At 45.9% G+C, this 20,476-nt stretch overlaps 1 long non-coding RNA gene and 1 pseudogene across 2 annotated transcripts; both read left to right on the top strand.

Moving 5' to 3' along the window:
- Positions 1–326: 326 nt before the first annotated feature.
- On the top strand, positions 327–15,911 carry LOC148684671 (uncharacterized; annotated as a pseudogene). Its single transcript, XR_015945844.1, has 4 exons — positions 327–518; positions 859–990; positions 1,973–2,441; positions 15,421–15,911. The product of XR_015945844.1 is annotated as an uncharacterized LOC148684671 (transcript).
- On the top strand, positions 5,877–12,725 carry LOC132592660 (uncharacterized). Its single transcript, XR_015945951.1, has 2 exons — positions 5,877–8,267; positions 11,652–12,725. It is a non-coding gene; the product is annotated as an uncharacterized LOC132592660 (long non-coding RNA).
- Positions 15,912–20,476: the final 4,565 nt, after the last annotated feature.

Raw genomic sequence — 20,476 nt, 5'->3', positions numbered from 1 at the left:
CCTTATTTCTGTTAATAATTAGATAAATATAAATAATAAAAAGGTACTATAATAGCTTAATAATTTAAATCAAACTAGCAACCCACTGCCATCAGTTTTAGTGGGGCCAGTAGTGGTGGGTTGACGCTTCAGGGCGCTTCATGTCAAAAGCCATGGCCACCGGACAAAAGGAAACTCCCCCCCCCTCGTGGCTGAGGGCACCTCCAATGCCACGGGCGAGGGGCACTCCAAGCAATGTGGTTAGAGCAGCTAATAGGATTTTTAAAAGGGCTTTGTCCTCTGGTAGGAAGGTTCCACCCATGAAACTCGTAATCACTAAGAAAAAGATGAGGGATGATCAATTGGATGGCGCCTCCACTTCAGATGCTGGGCTCTACGGGGCCTACCCTAAGGGGGGAAAGCACCCTTTCCCAGTGGAGTCTGATATGGAGAGCGATGCTTCCTTGTCCAGCGGGGACAAGTTGAAGGAATTAATGCACCAGAACTGTGTCCTGCAGCGTCGACTGGCTAAGGCTAGGGTGCGTTTGGATAGATCCAGGTCCCCTCGTAGGTGCTCTCGCAAAGGTAGGCGTAGGCACAGGCATGGGCGTACCAAGCGCGGGGCAGAGGAGGGGCAGCTGCCATCCCTAGAAGCTACAAAGAAAAAAATAGCATATATAAAAAATGGTATAATTAACAGTGCGTGCCTCGTGGCACGCACTGGTTTTTTTTCCACTGTAAAAAGAGCATGCCTCCTGGGGGGATCCCGGCCACGTCATCGCCAGCCAGCCAATTGGGTGGCTGGGGGTGGGGGACGTGGCCGGGCCCCGTTTAAACCAGCGCACAAGCAGGGAGGCTCTCTCGGCTCGCGCTTTGCAGAGATTTCTCGGCACTGTTGTTCCGCTCGCCCTGCACTTGCCTCATTGTCGGCCTGAGCGGCCTCCCCCGGGTCGGGCCCTTGCCGCCGCCAAGCAACTTGCCTGTGGCTCCTACACCCCGCGATTCTCCCCGGTAAGAGAAAAGATGGAGCTTCCCCACCCCGCTTACAAAATGCTGGCATTTTGAACCGTAAACTCACCCAGGGATCCTCAGCAGCAGCCTGCCCCCACCTCGTCCTCCACAGGTCACCCGTTTCTAGCTCATTGGACAGCTCCTCCATTCCTGATTCACGCAGAACACGACGCAAAAAGGGTCGTGCAGAACAAAGAAGCTTGGGCGTAAAGTGCCAGAGAAGTTGGAGGACCGCTGCAAGGGCTTTTGGGTCACTACACACAAGGCTCCTGGCCCACCTAGTTGGATTTGGGAACGGCGCACTCGGCGTCATCACCGTGTGGGGAAGATGGGTTGGCTGTAAAAGGCAAGGTACGGGCATCCAATTTCAAGCGGACGGATCAGCCTCCCGGTATCCAGCTAAAAAAGAGCCTGCATAAAAGCATCCTAAATGGGGAATTTGTTGATATTTCCCCCTCCTTTCACCGGCTTATGTTTGAAGTTCCAAGTTCAAGCCGAAATCACGTCAAAAGAAAGAGAAGGCAGTGGAGGTTGATAGGACATTCGATAATTGGCTAATCGCTTATTCATCTTACATGGGCTTGGTGGCCACTGCTTATCCTAATAGGGCATGGCACATGGCTAATTACTTAGGTATTGTCTTAAAGGCCAGAACGATGGCAGGGGATTCAGCAGCTTTGGTGTATGACGAGGACTTTCGGGGGAGGGCGGCTGAAGACCCCAAGGTGCGGTGGGACATCAAAGACAGCAACAACATTTGGTCTGAAGTCGTGGCCCCCCATTTCCAACAACAGCCTTTGGGGGATAAATCAGGAAAATTAAGAGTTCTTTTTGGTTTCTGCTGTTTGCAACTTGATGCTAGATTGCATGTCTGGTTAAACTGAACTTTTTTCCATGCCATGTTAAAGTGCACTTTCTGCTCTTTTGTCTTCAGGATCCTAATGATGTTTTTTTTTCCTTCCTAGTGTTTGTGGTGTCATAGCACCAAAAAAGCCAGCAGTTTGGGAAGCGCAAGAGGGAGCTGATTCTCTTGGAGATCAAGCAGGACATCATCCGCAAGCATGAGCAAGGCATGCGAGTGGTGGACCTTGCAAGAGAGTACGGCAGGAGTGCTTCAATCATTGCGACCATCCTCAAGGACAAGGAGAGGATTATAGGTCGTGAGACAGCCAAGGGTGTCACGATCCTTACCAAGAACCGCCCTGCCAGCATGGACGAGGTGGAGAAGTTGTTGCTGCTGTGGATCCGCGAGAAGGAGCATGCAGGGGACACAGTGACTTCGGCAGTTGTGTGTGCCAAGGCCAGGGCCTTGCATGCTGACCTGATTGCCCAGCAGCCATTAACTTCACACAGAGTTCAAGGCAAGCCACGGGTGGTTTGAAAAATTCAAGATGAGGTCCGGTATCCGCAGCGTTGTCCGGCACGGAGAGGCTGCAAGTTCGGATCTGGCTGCAGCAGAAGAATTCGCCACGGAGTTCTTGGAGACCATGACTGCTGAGGGCTACCTTCCGGAGCAGGTCTTCAATTGTGATGAGACCAGCCTCTTTTGGAAAAGGATGCCAAGGAGGACCTTCATCACACAGGAGGAGACCAAGATGCCTGGCCACAAGCCAATGAAGGACCGCCTCACCCTCTTCTTCTGTGCAAACGCCAGGGGTGATCTGAAGGTAAAGCCTCTGCTGGTGTACCATTCGGAGAACCCCCATGCTTTCAAGAAGCACAAAGTCAACAAGGAGAGGCTGAGCGTCATGTGGCAGTCCAAGGCCTGGGTCCCATTTGTGGACTGGGTGAACCAGGTGTTTGGTCCAACAGTGAGGAGGTACCTCCAGGAGAAGAACCTTCCCTTGAAGGCCATCCTCTTGATGGACAATGCGCCTGCACATCCTCCTGGGCTGGAAGATGACTTGGTGAGGCTTTCGGTCAGGGTGTGCCAGCGAGCGGGTTGGAAAGTCGGAGCTCCGCTGAAAAGGGAGACTCCAGGGGCCGCCAGCGATATAGAAGGGGTGTTTGGCGCAATTTTCCGACCCCCCAATAGCAGCCACGCACGGAGCTTGGCTGGGGAAAAAGAAAAGCGGCGCCAGAAGGCGGAACTCCGGACTAACCCCCACCTCAAGGAGCGGAGGATAGCAGAGGGGAGGAGCCGGCGCAAAAAAACCACAACGCTGAGCGGCAGAGTGCCCCCAAACCTGCCTGGCTAGCACCCGAGGCTCCTTTGACCAAGGAGATTAAAGAAAGGAGAAAACGGTTTGACGAAAAGGGGAGAGTTAACAAGGGAGAGGAACAAAGTGCAAACCGGGAGAGAAGGTCGCGGAACTGCGCTATACATCATAGCAGAACTTGCAAAGTAAGCCCTGCTTTTTAAGACCCTTTGTTCAACGTTTTAAGGACTTTATAAATTACAGTTTAAAAAGGAGCTTATCACCTTAAATCATTTAGAGAAGATATAATATATATATGAAATCATAGCACTCCCTCCCCCCTCCCGAACTGACGCTAAAAGCGGAAACAAAGGACAGAGCTGAAAGAGCTTAAAGAATTGGACTTTAATTTTGATAAAATACCTGAGGAAAGGATGCTATCTCTCAGCCTTCAGAGCTGGAAAGGTGGGGGAGGAGGTTGAGAAAATGGAGGACTGAGGATTGCTTAGTCACCATAGCTTATTTCCTCCTTCTTCACGGAAGTAAAGTAACAACAGAGAGATTCAAAGAGAAAGGCGCTGAGAGAGGGTGTAGAACGCTAAGGACTGACACCTAGTGGACAGAATAAATACTACAACTGGAATAAGATTTTGAATAAAACACATCTGAAGTGATTTCTTGCAATTGTAAATAACATACTAATGAGACTGTAGTATGTCAAGATGAGACTGTCAAGACAGGAGTGCCTGGCGTGCTATGGTCCATGGGGTCACGAAGAGTCGGACACGACTAAACGACTAAACAACAACAATGAGACTGTAATTGCCCCCGAAGGAAGCTCCCAATAATAAGGAGTAATCCCAGGATTAAGGAGGAATAAAGAAATAGGAAAGAACTGCTAGGAGAGAAAAAAGAAAATAATGGGGAGGAGGAACAAATAGGAGAGGAGGAGGAGGAGTGAAAAATTGAGTGACATATTTTATTCTCTACAGATTTCCATATATTGATTTATTTAAGTTAATTGATTATTTTGGTTGAGAATTTGAAATTGGATTGTAGAAGGATTTTTTCCTTTGGGGGTTTTTCTTTTCTTATTTTCTTTTGGAGAGCTAATCTGACATTAATAAAGAAATGAATATTAGTCTGATTTCTTGGAACATCAATGGTCTAAACAACAAAATTAAAAGGAACAAAATAGAGCATATTCTGAAGAAAGGTGGGTGGAACGTGATCTGTCTTCAAGAGACTCATATCTAAAAAACATGAGAGAATTTTGGTTAATAAAAGATTAGGTAATGAATCTGTTTCCTCGGATAATAAAAAGAAAAGAGTGGTTATCTATATAGACCCCAAAATAAAGGCCAAAAAAGTATTTCAAGATAATGAAGGGAGAGTAATTGCATCAATGCTGTATTTACCAGAAAGAAATGTTGTAGTAATTAATGTGTATATGCCAAATGGGGGCAAAACGGAATTTCTAAAAAAATTATGGAAACAATTAGGGGAATGCATAGAAGAGGATGAAATAATATTGGTTGGAGATTTTAATGGAGTGGTGAAGCCAGAATTGGATAGATCAAATAAGGGGAAAAAATATGAGCGGAAACTGCCAGAAATCTTTTTCAAAGTAACAGAAAGTTATGATCTGCAAGACTGTTGGAGGTTGAAAAACCCTAAAGAAAAAAAGATTTACATTTTATTCAGAGGTACAAAAATCAGCGGCAAGAATCGATATGGTATGGCTCACAAATTAATAACCAATTTAATAAAATGCGAAATAATGACAAAATCATTGACAGATCATAATCCAATAATGGTGAAGCTAAAAGATAATAATAGGAAAAATAATAGATGGAGGCTGGACGAAGGAATATTAAACGATGAGAGTTTTGTAGGTAAAATTTAAAAAATCATTGAAAGAAATCTTTCAAATTAATAAAGGAGAAGTGGGGCTGGAAACAATTTGGGATGCTAGTAAGGCATTTGTATGAGGTCTTTATATTCAGCAGAAAAGTAAAGTAAAAAAAGAAAGAGCATAATCAAAATAAAATCAGGAACAAAATAGAAGAGAAAGAAAAGGAATTGGCAAAAAATCCAAAAGATTCTAAAATAGCATCGGAAATTAAAATCTTACAAACTGAATTATCAATATTAATGGAGTAAGTGCTAGAAAAAAGAATCAAGTGGGCTAAGCAAAAAACGTTTGAAATGGGAGGGAAAGTCGGCAAATTATTGGCCTGGAAATTAAAGAAAAAACAAAATGAAAGAGTAATTACAAATATTAAAATGGAAGGGAAAAACTGAATAAGAAGAGAGGATATACATAAATGTTTTGTTAAGTATTACGGGAAATTATACAGAAAAGAACAAATTGATGAAGGGAAATTAGAAATGTATATACAAAAATATAAATTAAATGAGATAAATGAGAAAGAAAAGGAGAAGTTGAATAGACCAATATCCCCACAAGAAGTATATGATACAATACAGAAGTTAAAATTAGGAAAGTCTCCAGGCGCATTACAACATTTTAAAAGAAGAATTAGGAGGAGTATATGTGGAGCTGGCAAACAAAATATTGGAAAAAGGAGTCATACCCCAAACATGGCAATAAGCCTTCATAAGGACCATTACACTCAATAAAGTGTAGTGGCATTTGCGGACAGGCCTGAGAGAAATCTGGGAGGGGGTGGGTTAAAATGTTAAGCTGAGTCACAGGGCGTGCCTGGAATTTGATTGGCAGGCACTTCTAACTTAACGATTCCACACTTTCGTTTCTGCCCAGTCCCTTTGAGGAGCTTCGAATCTCTGGTCACATTGCTGACCACTCTGCGGTTTCCTGCTCTTCTAAGAGACTTTGATACGGTTGTATTTGGCTGCTTTTAATTTCTGATTATTCCTAATTGATTCCTTGCCTTGTATTTAATTTTAATTTCCCTCCCTTTACATCCCTTCCTTCCTCCCCTTCCCTTTCCCTCACCCCTCGCCCCCAGGGAGCCTTCCTAGGCCCGGTACCGGCTGGGAAGCGTTCACACACACCCCCTTCCCACGCCTATTTACTTAATTGTTTAAGAGGCAATCCTCCTTGGTCTTACCTTTGTTTTCTCGCTTATTTTGTGGTCCGTGGGGAGGCGTTGGTGTCTCGGGGGGGAGGGGCGCTTTCGGCGGGTGGCTTCCCGGCCCCGCTCCGGCATTTTCGCCACTCTGCTGCCCTCCGCTGTGTTGTGGGGCCCCCTGGTACCTTTCGGTACCGTTATTGCTTAATTTTGTTGGTGTGCGGGGGGGGGTGAGCGCGGCCTGTTTAAAACGCGTCCAGCGCTCAGTTGTGCGGCCGCCATTTTCCACCTCCTCTCCCCTCGGCTGTAAGCGCAGCCCTCCGGTTGGAGTCGGCCGGCGCTTCGTTTAGCCTTGCCTTTTGCCTGGGGGGGAGGGGAAGCTGTGCGTGCGCTGGGCGCTCCTGCAGGCCTGCGCTCGATAGCCGCTTGGTTTTGGCCCAGGGTCCACGTGCCGGCGGCTGGTGGGGGCCTCTTCCTTTTGGGGGCCTCCTGTTGGGTCCCCGCTTGCTGGCCGGTGAGCGCTAAAAAGGCGCGAATCGCCATTTTGGGCGGTGTAATTTTCGCGCCCTTTTTTCCTGTTGCCTGGGGCCGTTTCTTTGCTTTGCAAACTTTGCAGGCTTTTGCTGCTGCTGTAAGCCTGTTTAGAGCCCTTTGGCGCCACCTTGTGGCGTTTTAGGCTCATCGCAGCGGTTTTGAGTTGTTTTTCCTTTTAGTGGGTTACTGCTAATTGCAGGCATTCTATTTTAATTTCTTTTTAAGTTGTTCGCTTGGCCTGCCTGCGCAGGCATCCTTGGTCATAGTTAAATCGCTTATCTGGTTGACAGACCAGGTGTGTGCTGTTGTCCTGCCACTGGCAGGCATAATTTAATTGAGCTGGTTCATTTGGAATTGTTTAATTTTAATTGATTTAATTTAATTGACTTACTTTAATTGATTTTGGGTTGCTATTGTGTGGGCCTTCGGCCCCCCCCCCTTAGTGCCTTTGGCAAGTGGTGTAGGCTAATTTTATTTGCTTGATTTATTTTCTGGCCTACTGACGCAGGCTTCCCCTTACTGAATAGGTGTGCAGTCTGACTACCACTCATAGGCGAGTGTATATTCAATTAGAAATAATATCAATAAATAAGAATTGGAACTATTTTATTTCATTTTAATATTTTATTTTGTTTTAATTTCTTTAATTTTTAATTTCATTTTATTTTACTTTTATTTAATTTTAATTTATTTTAATGTAATTTTCATTTTATTTAAATATAGTCCGCCTGCCATTGCATTTGATTTGTGCATCACTTTATTACCATTGAGCCTTCTTTCCTGCCAGCAGTTGTTTGGTGTTTGGTGCCACAGTTCACCCTTGTGCCTTGGCTTGTTCTATCCTTTCTCAACTAGGATGGCTGACGGTAGAGCACCACCTCAGATGCCGGCTCCGGCCAAGGACAGAAGGGCCAAAACATCTAAGCCCGCGGCGTCTGTTCGCGTGAGGACGATCAGAGCAAGTCTGGCTGCCGACCCTCAGGCCTTGGCCCAATTTGACGCCGATTTCGACGCTCTCATTCAGCGCTCCGCTGCATCAGCCCCATCTTCTTCCACTGCTGTGCAGTCGGCAGAGGCGCAACCTTCGGCTACCGCAGGGCCGCAAGTATCACAGGCTCCTCCTCATTTGGTCCTTTCTGAGTCGTCATCCCCTCCCCTTTCTTCTAGTGATTCGGATGACATTGTCCCACCTTCGGGAATCCCCTTGCCTGCACCTCCGGCGGCCCCGACCCTTGCAGCACCTGCTGCGCAGGGGAAGGGGAAGCAACCCCTGAAGCCTGGAAAGAGCGGGCCAAAGGGGGCTGGCGCCAAGGGTCACACTCAGGTTGCTCAGGTGGGAAGGGCAACCGGGGGGGTGCTGTCTCACCTCTTATGTTTTCACAGCCCGCAGTCGCCGCATCGCGACAAATTCAGCATACTTCTTCCTCGGATGGGGACCCCCTCCCAGTGCCAGCCAAAGTGTCGCGCGGCGGAAAACGCCATAAGAAACGTCGCTCAACGAAACGTTCGAAGCGTCGTAAGGAGGATTCGACGACTACCTCCTCGTCAGGTTCGTCGAGTTCTGAGGAGTCTGAAGCCTCTCTCGGCTTGTACTGGGGTCTGGGTGAATCTTCCGGTCTAGCGAAATGGATTTGGGATAGAAGAGCTAACTCCCATCGTGCACAATGCGGGGCAGTGCAGGAATGCCTTAATGGCGCACTTTTGCCCGAAACCACAATCTCCACGAATAGTGCCAGGGACATAATCCCTGGCAGCCATTTGTCCTCCAAGTGGCGCTCACGCATATTGGATGGCAAATATGTTGATATTTTTGATCTGGTGCCCCGCGAAGAACCCCACGCACAAGGGAAGACCACTTCCTATTCTAAAAAGAAGGTCAAATACAAGGGAGTTGAGCGTAATTTCGAGCGTTGGCTCGATGGGTTTCAGGTCTTCGCAGGTGTAGTGATGGCCGCCTACCCTAGGAGATCAATGCATCTCATGGTCTACATGTCCATAGTGAGGTCCGCGTTTATGATGGCTGGGGAAACGGCGGCCATTGCTTACGACGAACATTTTCGTCGGCGAGCCTCCAGTTTTTTCCGCAAGATGGGACAGGAAAGACCTGGATGTCTGGACGACCTATGTAGCCCCGTCTATTTCCAAAAAGCTCCCTGAGCAAGAAAAGCCCAAGGCCACGGCGTTCAAGCCGGCCAATAGGCGGTGTTGTTGGGACTTCAATAAAGGTCTCTGTCAACGCCAACCCTGCAGTTATGCTCACCAGTGTGATACCTGCGGCGGGAATCACCCGGCAGCTTGTTTTGGGGGCCGGCGGCCCTTTCGCGGAGGCAGGGGGCTTCAGGAGGTCACGAGGAGCCTCTGCCAGCCAGGCTCACCCAGCCCCCCCCCCTCGGCCGCAACCTCACAATAGTCAGCTTTATTCTTTGGCCCGGTCCCCCATCCGCGTTCCGGCCCTTGTTCGTTGGTTACATTCTTACCCCGATAGGGAAGCCGCGGCCTATCTTCGCGAGGGTTTTACTTCCGGTTTTCGGATTCCGGTAGCTTCGCCGCCCGTTGCACGGAATCCTCGCAACCAGAAGTCAGTGAGGGAGCTGAGCAATGTGGTCAGGAGAAAGATCAATAAGGAAATTTCCCTCCAGCGTATCGCTGGCCCATTTGATGTACCTCCTTTCCACAATCTGCACCTCTCTCCCCTCGGCATCGTACCGAAGAAGGCTCCTGGCGAATTCCGGCTCATTCACAATTTGTCACATCCTGTTGACACTTCTGTGAATGACGTGATCCCACCTGAACTATGTTCAGTCAAATACGCATCTTTGGACCAGGCTATCAAGATGGTCAGAAGATTCGGTCAAGGAGCCTTACTAGCGAAATGCGACATTGAGTCGGCATGTCGGCTATTACCTATTCATCCCCAGGATTTTTGGTTGTTGGGATTTCAATTCGAAGGCGGTTTTTACTTCGATAAAGCCATGCCGATGGACTGCTCTGTAGCCTGTGCGGCTTTCGAGGCTTTCAGCACTTTTTTGGAGTGGGCTCTTCGGTCTAAAACTGGCCTGCAGGGGGTCTCGCATTATCTCGATGATTTTCTGATTTGCTCCGCCCCCGATTCAGGCTACTGTCGCCATGATGCAGGCCTTTGAAGAGCTCACAGGGGAACTAGGTGTCCCCTTGGCCGCGGACAAAACAGAGGGCCCGACCACGCAACTTACATATTTGGGTATCCTGTTGGATACCGTAGCTCAGACCTCTAGCCTGCCCATTGCAAAAATTTCAAAGCTCAAGGAGGTCATTCATGAGATGTTATTGCCTAAGAAAGTGACCTTGAGGCAGCTGCAATCGCTGCTGGGTCATCTTAACTTCGCCTGCAAGGTGGTGGCGCCTGGACGCCCCTTCTGTGCTAGGTTGAATAAGCGCACCGTGGGCCTGCGTTCACCGCATCATCATTTGCGGTTAACGCAGGACGAGAAGGCAGACCTCCTGATGTGGTTAGAGTTCCTGGATGACTTTAATGGTGTGTCGTTGTAGCAGGACGTCCTGAACCTCCACAATGACTTCCAGGTTAATTCAGATGCAGCCGGGTCCCTTGGTTTCGGCCTTTACTGGAATGGTCGCTGGTGTGCGCAGCGCTGGCCTTTGTCCTGGCTGAACTCCGATATTTCGCGCGACCTAACGTTCCTTGAGTTTTTTCCTATAGCAGTGGCTGTTCACATTTGGGTGAACGAATTCAAGGATCGCAGGGTCTGTTTCTGGTCGGACAACTTGGCCATCGTCAACGTCTTGGCAAAACAGTCCTCCAAATCCCCCAGGGTATCCGCCCTTCTTAGGGCCTTTGTATTGCAGTGCCTTCGTTTTAACATTATGTTTTCAGCCCGTTTCGTGCCGGGGGTTTCTAACGACATTGCTGACGCCCTGTCACCTTTTCAGATGGAGCGGTTCAGGTCGTTGGTTCCGGACGCCTTGCCACAGCCGGAGTTTTTCCCGGATCGTCTTTGGAACCTTGGAAGCTGCTAGTTTTGCAGGGAGTAGCAGCTTCAGTTTCCCCCTCCACCTTGCGGGCTTATCAGAAAGCGTGGACTGACTTCTTAACTTACCGTCAGCAGTCCATCGCAGTCGAGAGCTCGGCACGGCCTTCTTCGGCTCAGGTGTTGCAGTATCTGGCGCACCTTTTTCAATTGGGTAGGGCGGCTAAGACGCTTAAGTTACAATCTGCCGCCATTTCATTTTTCAGTAAATTGTTTTTCAACAAGGACCCTTGTGCTAAATTTGTGGTTTGCAAGGCTTTGGAGGGCTGGGGTAGACTGCATCCCCCCCGTCCACCGTCAAGACAGCCCATCACCTTTGACCTCCTTTGCGCAATGCGCGTCAAGTTGAGGTCAGTCTGTTGGTCTAAGTACGAAGCCCGCCTATTTTCAGCTGCGTTTGCGGTGGCATTCTTTGGTGCACTGCGAATAGGTGAAATAGTAAGGGAGGCAATCCGACCAGGTTCCTCTAGGGGTCTTTTATTACAGGATGTCCGCCTTTCGCCCTCGGAATTGTTGCTCTCTATTGGGAGCTCGAAAACTGATCAGCTGGGCAGGGGCTCAGCCATGCGTTTGCCTGCTACAGGACAGAGGGGCCCCTGCCCAGTTAGGGACGTCTCCAAATACTTGGCCGTTAGGCCTCCAGGAGACGGGCCCTTATTTAAACACATTGATAATGCTCCCCTGACAAGACAACAATTCACGAGAGTCATGAGGAAAGTGATAGCGGCGTGCGGTTGCTCGGCCGCTGATTACGCTCCTCATTCATTCCGTATCGGGGCTGCTACCACGGCCGCCCACTGGGGTTTGTCGGTAGACAGAATCAAAGACTTGGGGCGGTGGAAGTCCAACGCTTACAAATCCTATGTGAGGAAGCGTCGTTAATTTGCTTGTTTGTCTGTTCTCTCCAGGCCCTGAGGAAGTGCGGATTTGGATAGTTGGGCATTCCGTTGTCCACTGGGCGGGCGACCACGCCGCCAAATCCACCCTGGGGCTCCAGCTCAGCCTTCCACCCCACGTTCGTTTGACCTGGATGGGCAGGAGAGGGATGCGATGGGGGGAACTCCTCCCGTTGCTCCGTCGCGAGGTTTTTACTCTTGGGTTCCCTACTGCCTTGGTTCTGCAGCTGGGTGAAAATGACCTCCCTGATGTGGACTCTCTTTCCTTGCGTTTGGCCATGGAATCTGATTTGACGCATCTAAGGACTTTGATGCCGGGTGTTACAGTAATATGGTCCCAGCTGCTTCAGCGCATTGAGTGGAAGGGTAGCCTTCGCCCAGCTGCCACGGAAAAGGCCAGAAAACGCGTTAACAATGCAATTTCTAAGTTGGTTTTAGAGTTAGGGGGGTCTGTAATTTCTCACCCGGATATCACATTTAAGGCCACTTCCCTCTTTCGTCCCGATGGAGTTCATTTGTCCCCGGTTGGGAATGACACCTGGTTGAGGGATGTTTCAGAGGGTTTAAAAAGATGGCTAGGGTTATGAGTGTTGGCGGCAAGCCGAGGCGGCTTGTTTGGCCGTTAGGCTTTGGTTAAATGGTTTTGGAGGGACATGGCCTATAGGCCTATCCCCCAATTATTTGCTCCTTATAGAAGTATTCCGTTAAAGGAATCCTGGGGCTCAGGGACTCTAGTCCATCATCCGGCCTTAAGCAAGGATGGTGTGTCCATTACAGAGCCGAGCCTCGGGGAACACTCCTTGGGGGAAGGAGAGTACTGGGAAACCGTACCTCCAATCCCTTGGGGTGTTTACTTGACTTACCAACCGCGAGGTAAGTCGGAGTTGGTCCTGACCCAAATGGTCAGATGGAATTGGTCCTGCTCAACAGAGCAGATGGAATGGTCCTGACCCGGTGGTCAGATGGAAATGGTCCTGTCCCTTAGGGTGGACAGATGGATTAACCAAAGCCTAAGCCAACACTCGAATTTAATTTGTATTTTAAATAAAGTTGTGGCCAAAATTAATGCCAAAAACCAAACCATAATTATTGTGTCCGTTGTGAGTTATTGGGATTTCTTGGGGCCTTGTTACGCAACTCTAATTCCAAAAGGTGACAAAAAGATAGACCAGGTAGAAAATTTCAGGCCCATTTCTTTATTGAACGTTGATTATAAAATATTTGCAGGAATCATGGCAAGTCGATTAAAAGAAGTGCTGAATAGAATATTAGGGAATGATTAGCAAGGGTTTCTCCCCAAGAGAAAGATGAGTAACTATGTTAGGATCTTGTTAAACTTATTGATTGGAATCCCGGCCAGAAAACCGCTCTCATATTTCTAGACGCGGAGAAAGCCTTCGATAATGTGAATTGGGATTATATGTTGAAAATAATGAAAAAAGTGGGAATAGAAGGAAATTTTCTAAGAGGTGTAAGTACAATATATAAAAAACAGAAGGGTACATTGATAATAAATGGGGAATTATCGGAGGTAATAGAAATATCGAGAGGAACAAGACAGGGATGTCCACTCTCCCCCCTACTCTTCATACTTACAATAGAGAGCTTGCTAAAAGAAATAAAGATGATAAGATCAGAGGAATAAGAGTGGGAGAAAGCATTTATAAAATCCGGGCCTTTGCGGATGACATTATTATAATATTAGATGATCCCCTAGAAACAATTGGAAGTTTGGAAAAAGTTTTTAAAAATTATGGTGAGGTATCTGGGAGTTCTGGGAGAACTCCCAGAAGTGCAAGCTGGATTTCGAAAGGGCAGAGGAACCAGAGACCAAATAGCAAACATGCGCTGGATTATGGAGAAAGCTAGAGAGTTCCAGAAAAACGTCTACTTCTGCTTCATTGACTATGCAAAAGCCTTTGACTGTGTCGACCACAGCAAACTATGGCAAGTTCTTAAAGAAATGGGAGTGCCTGATCACCTCATCTGTCTCCTGAGAAATCTCTATGTGGGACAAGAAGCTACAGTTAGAACTGGATATGGAACAACTGATTGGTTCAAAATTGGGAAAGGAGTACGACAAGGTTGTATATTGTCTCCCTGCTTATTTAACTTATATGCAGAATTCATCATGCGAAAGGCTGGACTAGATGAATCCCAAGCCGGAATTAAGATTGCTGGAAGAAATATCAACAACCTCAGATATGCAGATGACACAACCTTGATGGCAGAAAGCGAGGAGGAATTAAAGAACCTTTTAATGAGGGTGAAAGAGGAGAGCGCAAAATATGGTCTGAAGCTCAACATCAAAAAAACCAAGATCATGGCCACTGGTCCCATCACCTCCTGGCAAATAGAAGGGGAAGAAATGGAGGCAGTGAGAGATTTTACTTTCTTGGGCTCCTTGATCACTGCAGATGGTGACAGCAGTCACGAAATTAAAAGACGCCTGCTTCTTGGGAGAAAAGCAATGACAAATCTAGACAGCATCTTAAAAAGCAGATACATCACCTTGCCGACAAAGGTCCGTATAGTTAAAGCTATGGTTTTCCCAGTAGTGATGTATGGAAGTGAGAGTTGGACCATAAAGAAGGCTGATCGCCGAAGAATTGATGCTTTTGAATTATGGTGCTGGAGGAGACTCTTGAGAGTCCCATGGACTGCAAGAAGATCAAACCTATCCATTCTTAAGGAAATCAGCCCTGAGTGCTCCCTGGAAGGACGGATCGTGAAGCTGAGGCTCCAATACTTTGGCCACCTCATGAGAAGAGAAGAATCCTTGGAAAAGACCCTGATGTTGGGAAAGATTGAGGGCACTAGGAGAAGGGGACGACAGAGGACAAGATGGTTGGACAGTGTTCTCGAAGCTACGAACATGAGTTTGACCAAACTGCGGGAGGCAGTGCAAGACAGGAGTGCCTGGCGTGCTATGGTCCATGGGGTCACGAAGAGTCGGACACGACTAAACGACTAAACAACAACATCTGGCTTTAAAATAAATGCAAAAAAAAAACAAAAATAATTACAAAAATCTGAGGGAAAAACGAAATTGGAAAATTAAAATAAAAAGTGGATTGGGAAATAGTGAAGAAAGTAACATACCGGTATTTAGGAATTGAAATTACAGCAATTAAAGTAAAGCAAGATTAGAAGAAAGTAGGAAAAGGGAAGTGATGTGATGTATGAGCGGTAGGGAGTCAATTTTTAATTTGTATGTTTATTGTATTGATTGCAATGGTTTGTTTTTTGTATTTTTTATGATTTATGTTATGTGTTATGAAATATTATTTCGTGTATGATTTTGTGTTTCCGTGTATGATTTTGAGTTTTCTTTGGTTTTGTTGTATTTTTCTTTTGTAAACCATGATTTCTTTGTATTTGTTTTTTGTGTGGGTTTTTTTCTTTTTCTTTTCTTATAATTTTGTATTATTTTGAAGAGTTGAAATAAAGTCTTTTTTATATATAAAAAAAAGGAATTCAAGTTCATCAGAGTCATCTTCCTGCCACCCAACACCACCCCCCTCATCCAGCCGATGGACCAGCAATTGATTGCCCTCTTTAAGAAGTTGTACATGAGGGAGCTGTTTCCGGCGTTGCCTGGACATGACGGATGGGTCAGGCATCACTCTGGCTGACTACAGGAAGCACCATTTTGATATCGCAAGCTGCCTGCAGCTCCATCTAAATTGTGTGGGACAGTGTCAGCCAGAGGAACCTCAACAGTTACTGGAAGAACTTGTGGGCAGCCTGCATTGCCTCCACTGAATCCAGCACACAGGAGCAGGCCGTGGTAGAGGAGATCGTCTCCCTGGGGTAGACCATGGGCCTGCAGGTTTCAACACAGGACGTGGAAGAATTGGTCGAGGGACACAACCTTGAACTTCCCACAGAGGACCTGTTGAGCCTGCAGGAGCAGGAGCAGCAAGGGGTGCAGCCACACACACCTGAGGAGCAGGAGGAAGAGCAAAGGCAGTTGGCTTCATCGTTCTTATAAGAGGGCCTGCAAACTGTGGGACAGCTGCAGACCTTTGTGAACGATCTCAGTGAGGATCAGGCTGCAGCCCAGGAAGCTGTGGAGCACTTTGATAATGTGGTCGTTGCCCCATGGCGAGCAATGCTCCGCAAGAGGCAGTGGCAGCAGACCATGGACCGGTTTGTGGTGAAGCAAGCAAGGCAGGAGGAAGAACTTTGCTGTTCTTCCCAGTTGTCACCCTCTGCCGCCTCTGCCCAGAAAGAATGACTTCTTTGGTTTGAAAATTAAAAAGTTCATGGCAGTTTACATTTCCTGTTTTCCTATTCCCAAGTTGAGGTGTGTGGTGTAAAGAAACGTAACTTGAGGGTGAGGCATGTTCCTTCGAAGAGTGCCTGCCTTAGAATTGCACACAAGTGTCCTTAACGTGTTCCAAAGCTGAGGTGTGTAATTGTGGCATTTCACCTCTAGAGGGCCTAGAAGGGGTTAAGTTGCCAGGGAGGGAAACGACCAATGGGAGCTCTCCAGCCAGAAGCAGGGTGTATATAGAGAGAAGCAGGCAGGCAGGAGAGGGAGATGAGGAGAGTTGAGGAGAGTTAGATGTGAGGAGAGTGAGTTAGATGAGAGGAGCTGGTGTGAAGATAAGAGCTGGTTATTGTTGTGGTGGCTGTTAAATAGTGGTCATCAAACCAGCAGATAAAGGGGGAGCAATTGTTATTCTTAATAAACGTGATTATGTTACGGAAGCAACAAGCCAATTAAGAAACACGACCTTTTATCAATCTCTACCTGGAGATCCAACTGCCACAGTTAAAAGCAAGCTGAATGTCTTGCTGCATGAGGCAGTAGCTTTAGGATACATCAAAGACACACTGGCTGACTTCCTATGCCCAGAATATTCCAGAACTCCTGTGTTTTACACACTTCCTAAGATACATAAGGGTAAAACACCACCACCTGGTAGACCCATTGTTTCTGCCTCTGGGTCCCTTCTAGAGAACTGCGCAAAATATTTAGAGTCCTTTTTGCACCCCTTTACGATACAAACACCTGCATACATAAAAGATACCAAACATTTAATTTCCCTTATTGAAAATTTATCAGTTACAGATGAAAGTATCATTGCCACATGGGACGTAGCGTCTTTATATACTAATATTCCTCTTGAAGATGCTCAATCCATTATACGAGAACTGTTTATTGAACACCAACAGTCTTCCCCCCCCCCCCCGATGCATTTTCTTATGGATTTATTGGATCTGGTTCTGTCCAACAATTACTTTAGATTTGGGTCTCAATTTTACCTGCAAAAAAAAGGAGTTGCAATGGGCTCTAGATGTGCCCCCAGCATTGCAAATTTATATATGAGGGAATTTGATTTAACACATATTTTTAACAATAATCCTTTCAGTGAGCATTTGTTATATTATGGCCGTTACATTGATGACCTTTTGTTTATTTTTTCTTCAAACATCTTTAAGAGCTTTGATAACTGGATCAATCGAGTGAATCCTCATTTAAAATTTGACGGCAAATTTAGTTGCAATAGCCTACCTTTCTTAGATGTGGAGGTTTGCATAAAGAATACAAAGGTCATTGTACGTCCCTATCGAAAGAGCATTGATAAGAACTCATTATTGCATTATACCTCCAATCATCCCAAACACTTACGTGACAATCTACCAACAGGTCAATTTCTTAGACTCAGACGTAATTCAACTAAATTACAGGATTTTGTTGTACATTCTAAGCAACTTGCTATTTCCTTAACACAACGTGGCTACCCCTCAACAGTAATTGACTCAGCCTTTCATCAAGCCCAGTCGAAAGATAGAACTTTGCTTTTAGAAAATCGAGTTAATAGTACCACAACTCCTGATTCTCAACGTATTGTAGTTTCCTTGGAATATAATCATCTCACATCCGACATTGTTAAAATTATAAAGCGACATTGGCACATTTTAAGGGATATCCCTGGCTGTAGCACCACCCCCCTTTTTGCTAAACGCCGAACAACGTCTTTCAAGGATAAGTTGGTTCACTCTGATACCAGGGCAATTTCTAATCAATCCCTTCTTTCTAATACCCCACGAGGCTTCTATAAATGCGGACATTGCACCGCATGTAAGTTTGCGTTACAGGTAAAGGAATTTTCTAACGCCACTGGATATAGATTTATTATCCATTCCTTCGCCACCTGTGCTATCTCACGCGTAGTGTACGTTATCCGATGTCCATGTGGGCTATTTTATATCGGCCACACACTTAGACCAGTCAAAGTCAGAATTTCTGAACACAGATCAAGAATTAGGAACACTGTTTGGGATGCCCCACTCGTTAATCATTTCATGGAGGCATCACATTCAGATCAGGATTTGGCCTTTTTTGTTATATGGGTTTATTCAGGTCCTGGGGAATTGGCCCAAAAGAGACTCATGCAACAGGAAACCAAGTTCATTTTCTTGTTCAATTCCCTACATCTCAATGGTTTAAATTCTGAGATTGATTATAGTGCCTTTTTGTGATTCATCTTTTTATGTAATACTATTTTAGATTTGGTTGATTTGTCAGGCTTTGTTCCATGGACTGTCTCTTTAAGAATGTATGATTGATCCCTCTGATTGTCTACACCTGTTGATTTGTAGCCAAGACCTTTATATTGAGTTTGTGATCCTTTGGACTATGCATTTAACATATGGCATTTCACTTGAAAGCTTATAGTTTGTATTAACTTACTTGTGCAAGGTATGTACTTTCCTTTGAAAATTTCTTATTGTAATTTTATTGTAATTATTGTTCCTTGACTATTGTATTTGTATGTTTCTATGATATTTTGTCAATATTCTTTCATACAATGTAGTTATCAACTGAAAAAGCCCATTTTGGGCGAAACAGGGATGTACCCGGGAACCTTGTCTTTCCTTTTCCTATGGACGGTACCTGTGTGCTGAGCCTGGCACCGGTGGGACACATTCGCTACCATTCCTTGGACTTGGGCCCACCACGCCCTCCTGCCAGTGAACCCACGAGCGTCTGGTCTGCGCCTGCTGCGCCTCTTTTCTTTGGGGACTCCTCCAATATCTTATTTGTTTGGACTGCAATCTCTATTAACACTTTAAGTTTTGGGACTGTACCCTCGCCTTTGACATAGTTTGCTTTTGTGTATATAATAAGAATTTTTGTACTCATTCTGTATTAGTTTATACATTTATTATAGCCAGTTACGGTAGTGTATGGTTTGAAGGTATTCGTAACTGAGGTCTATGTTGTAGCTTGTGACGTTTGTCAGCGTAGGGGCACAGGCAACGACAAAACAAGGCAAAGTTATGTCCTTTACCAGTGATATCCACTCCCTTTCAGAGACTGGGACTGGATATAATAGGACCTTTGCCCAGAGCAACCCAGAGAGGGAATCGGTATATTCTCTCGATTATTGATTATTCCACAAGATACCCTGAAGCAATTCCATTGAGTAGCATAGATACTGAGAAAGTGGCTGAGGCTTTGATAAATTATATGAGCAGGCTAGGATTTGCAAGTGAGATTGTAACGGATTTAGGAACATCTTTTACCTCACGTTTGATGAAAAAACTGTGGGAGATGTGTGGGATTCAACATATAACATCAACGCCTTATCACCCTGAGACCAATGGTTTAGTGGAAAGATTTAATGGATCATTAATTAGGATCCTCAAAGCGTACGCAGCTGAGAATCCTAACAATTGGGATAGGAAATTGCAACCTATGCTGTACGCATATCGCGACATACCTCAAGAGAGCACCGGGTTTAGTCCATTCGAGTTGTTGTTGGGACGAAAAGTTAAGGGGCCGTTAGACTTGCTAAGAATGAATTGGGAGGAAAATCCGGAACAAGATCCAAAAACAGTACTAGATTACATGTATGATTTGTAAAACACTTTAAAAAGATCACTAGAGATAGCTGGGGAAAATCTCAAGGCTGCACAAACAAAACAAAAGACTTGGTATGATAAAAGAAAGCCAGGGAAAGAACGTTTGAACCCGACAGCGAGGTGTTGTTATTGAGACCAATTAGAGGGAACAAAATGCAACTGGCATGGGAAGGACCTTATAAGATAGTGTCAAAATTGAGTGAAGTGAATTATGTCATCCAAAAAGGAGAAGAAGGGCGGAAGGTAGTACATGTAAACATGTTAAAGCCATATTTTAGGTCTGAATGCTGGACGTTATAAAAATGGCTCCTACACTAACCCCACAACAGCGGGTAGAGGCTACCAAGATCCTGCAAGAATATGCCAGTATTTTCAGTGACACTCCGGGGAAAGCTAAGGGAGTGGTGCACTGTATTGATACCGGGGATGCAAAGCCAATTGCTATAAACCCTTACAGAATAACTGGGGAGTATGTGAATAAAGTAAGCAAAGAGGTCAGGGAGATGCTGAAAGCGGGAATTATAATCCCATCAGAAAGCCCCTGGGCGGCCCCCCCTAATATTAGTAGAGAAACCAGATGCATCATTGAGAGTTTGCCTGGATTTTCGGAAATTAAACCACGTGACGGAGGCAGATGCATATCCAATGCCACGTCTAGATGATCTAATAGAGGTGATAGCCCAATGTCAGTATATCACCTGTTTGGACTTGACAAAGGGGTACTATCAAGTACAAATGAATCCTAAAGACCAAGAAAAGACAGCTTTTAGAAGTCCACTAGGGTTGTTTGAATTTACTGTCATGCCATTTGGGTTAAAAAATGCACCAGCAACATTTCAACGGCTGGTAGATAAAATCCTGACTGGGTTAAGAACATTCACGATGGCGTATATAGATGATATTGCTGTATATAGTCCAACTTGGGAGAGTCACAAGGAGCATTTAAAGGAAGTGTT

The sequence above is a fragment of the Zootoca vivipara genome, chromosome 9 (genome assembly GCF_965207765.1).
Source record: "Zootoca vivipara chromosome 9, rZooViv2.hap1.1, whole genome shotgun sequence".
Classification (NCBI taxonomy): Eukaryota; Metazoa; Chordata; class Lepidosauria; order Squamata; family Lacertidae; genus Zootoca; species Zootoca vivipara.
This window is presented reverse-complemented; position numbering and strand designations above follow the sequence as displayed.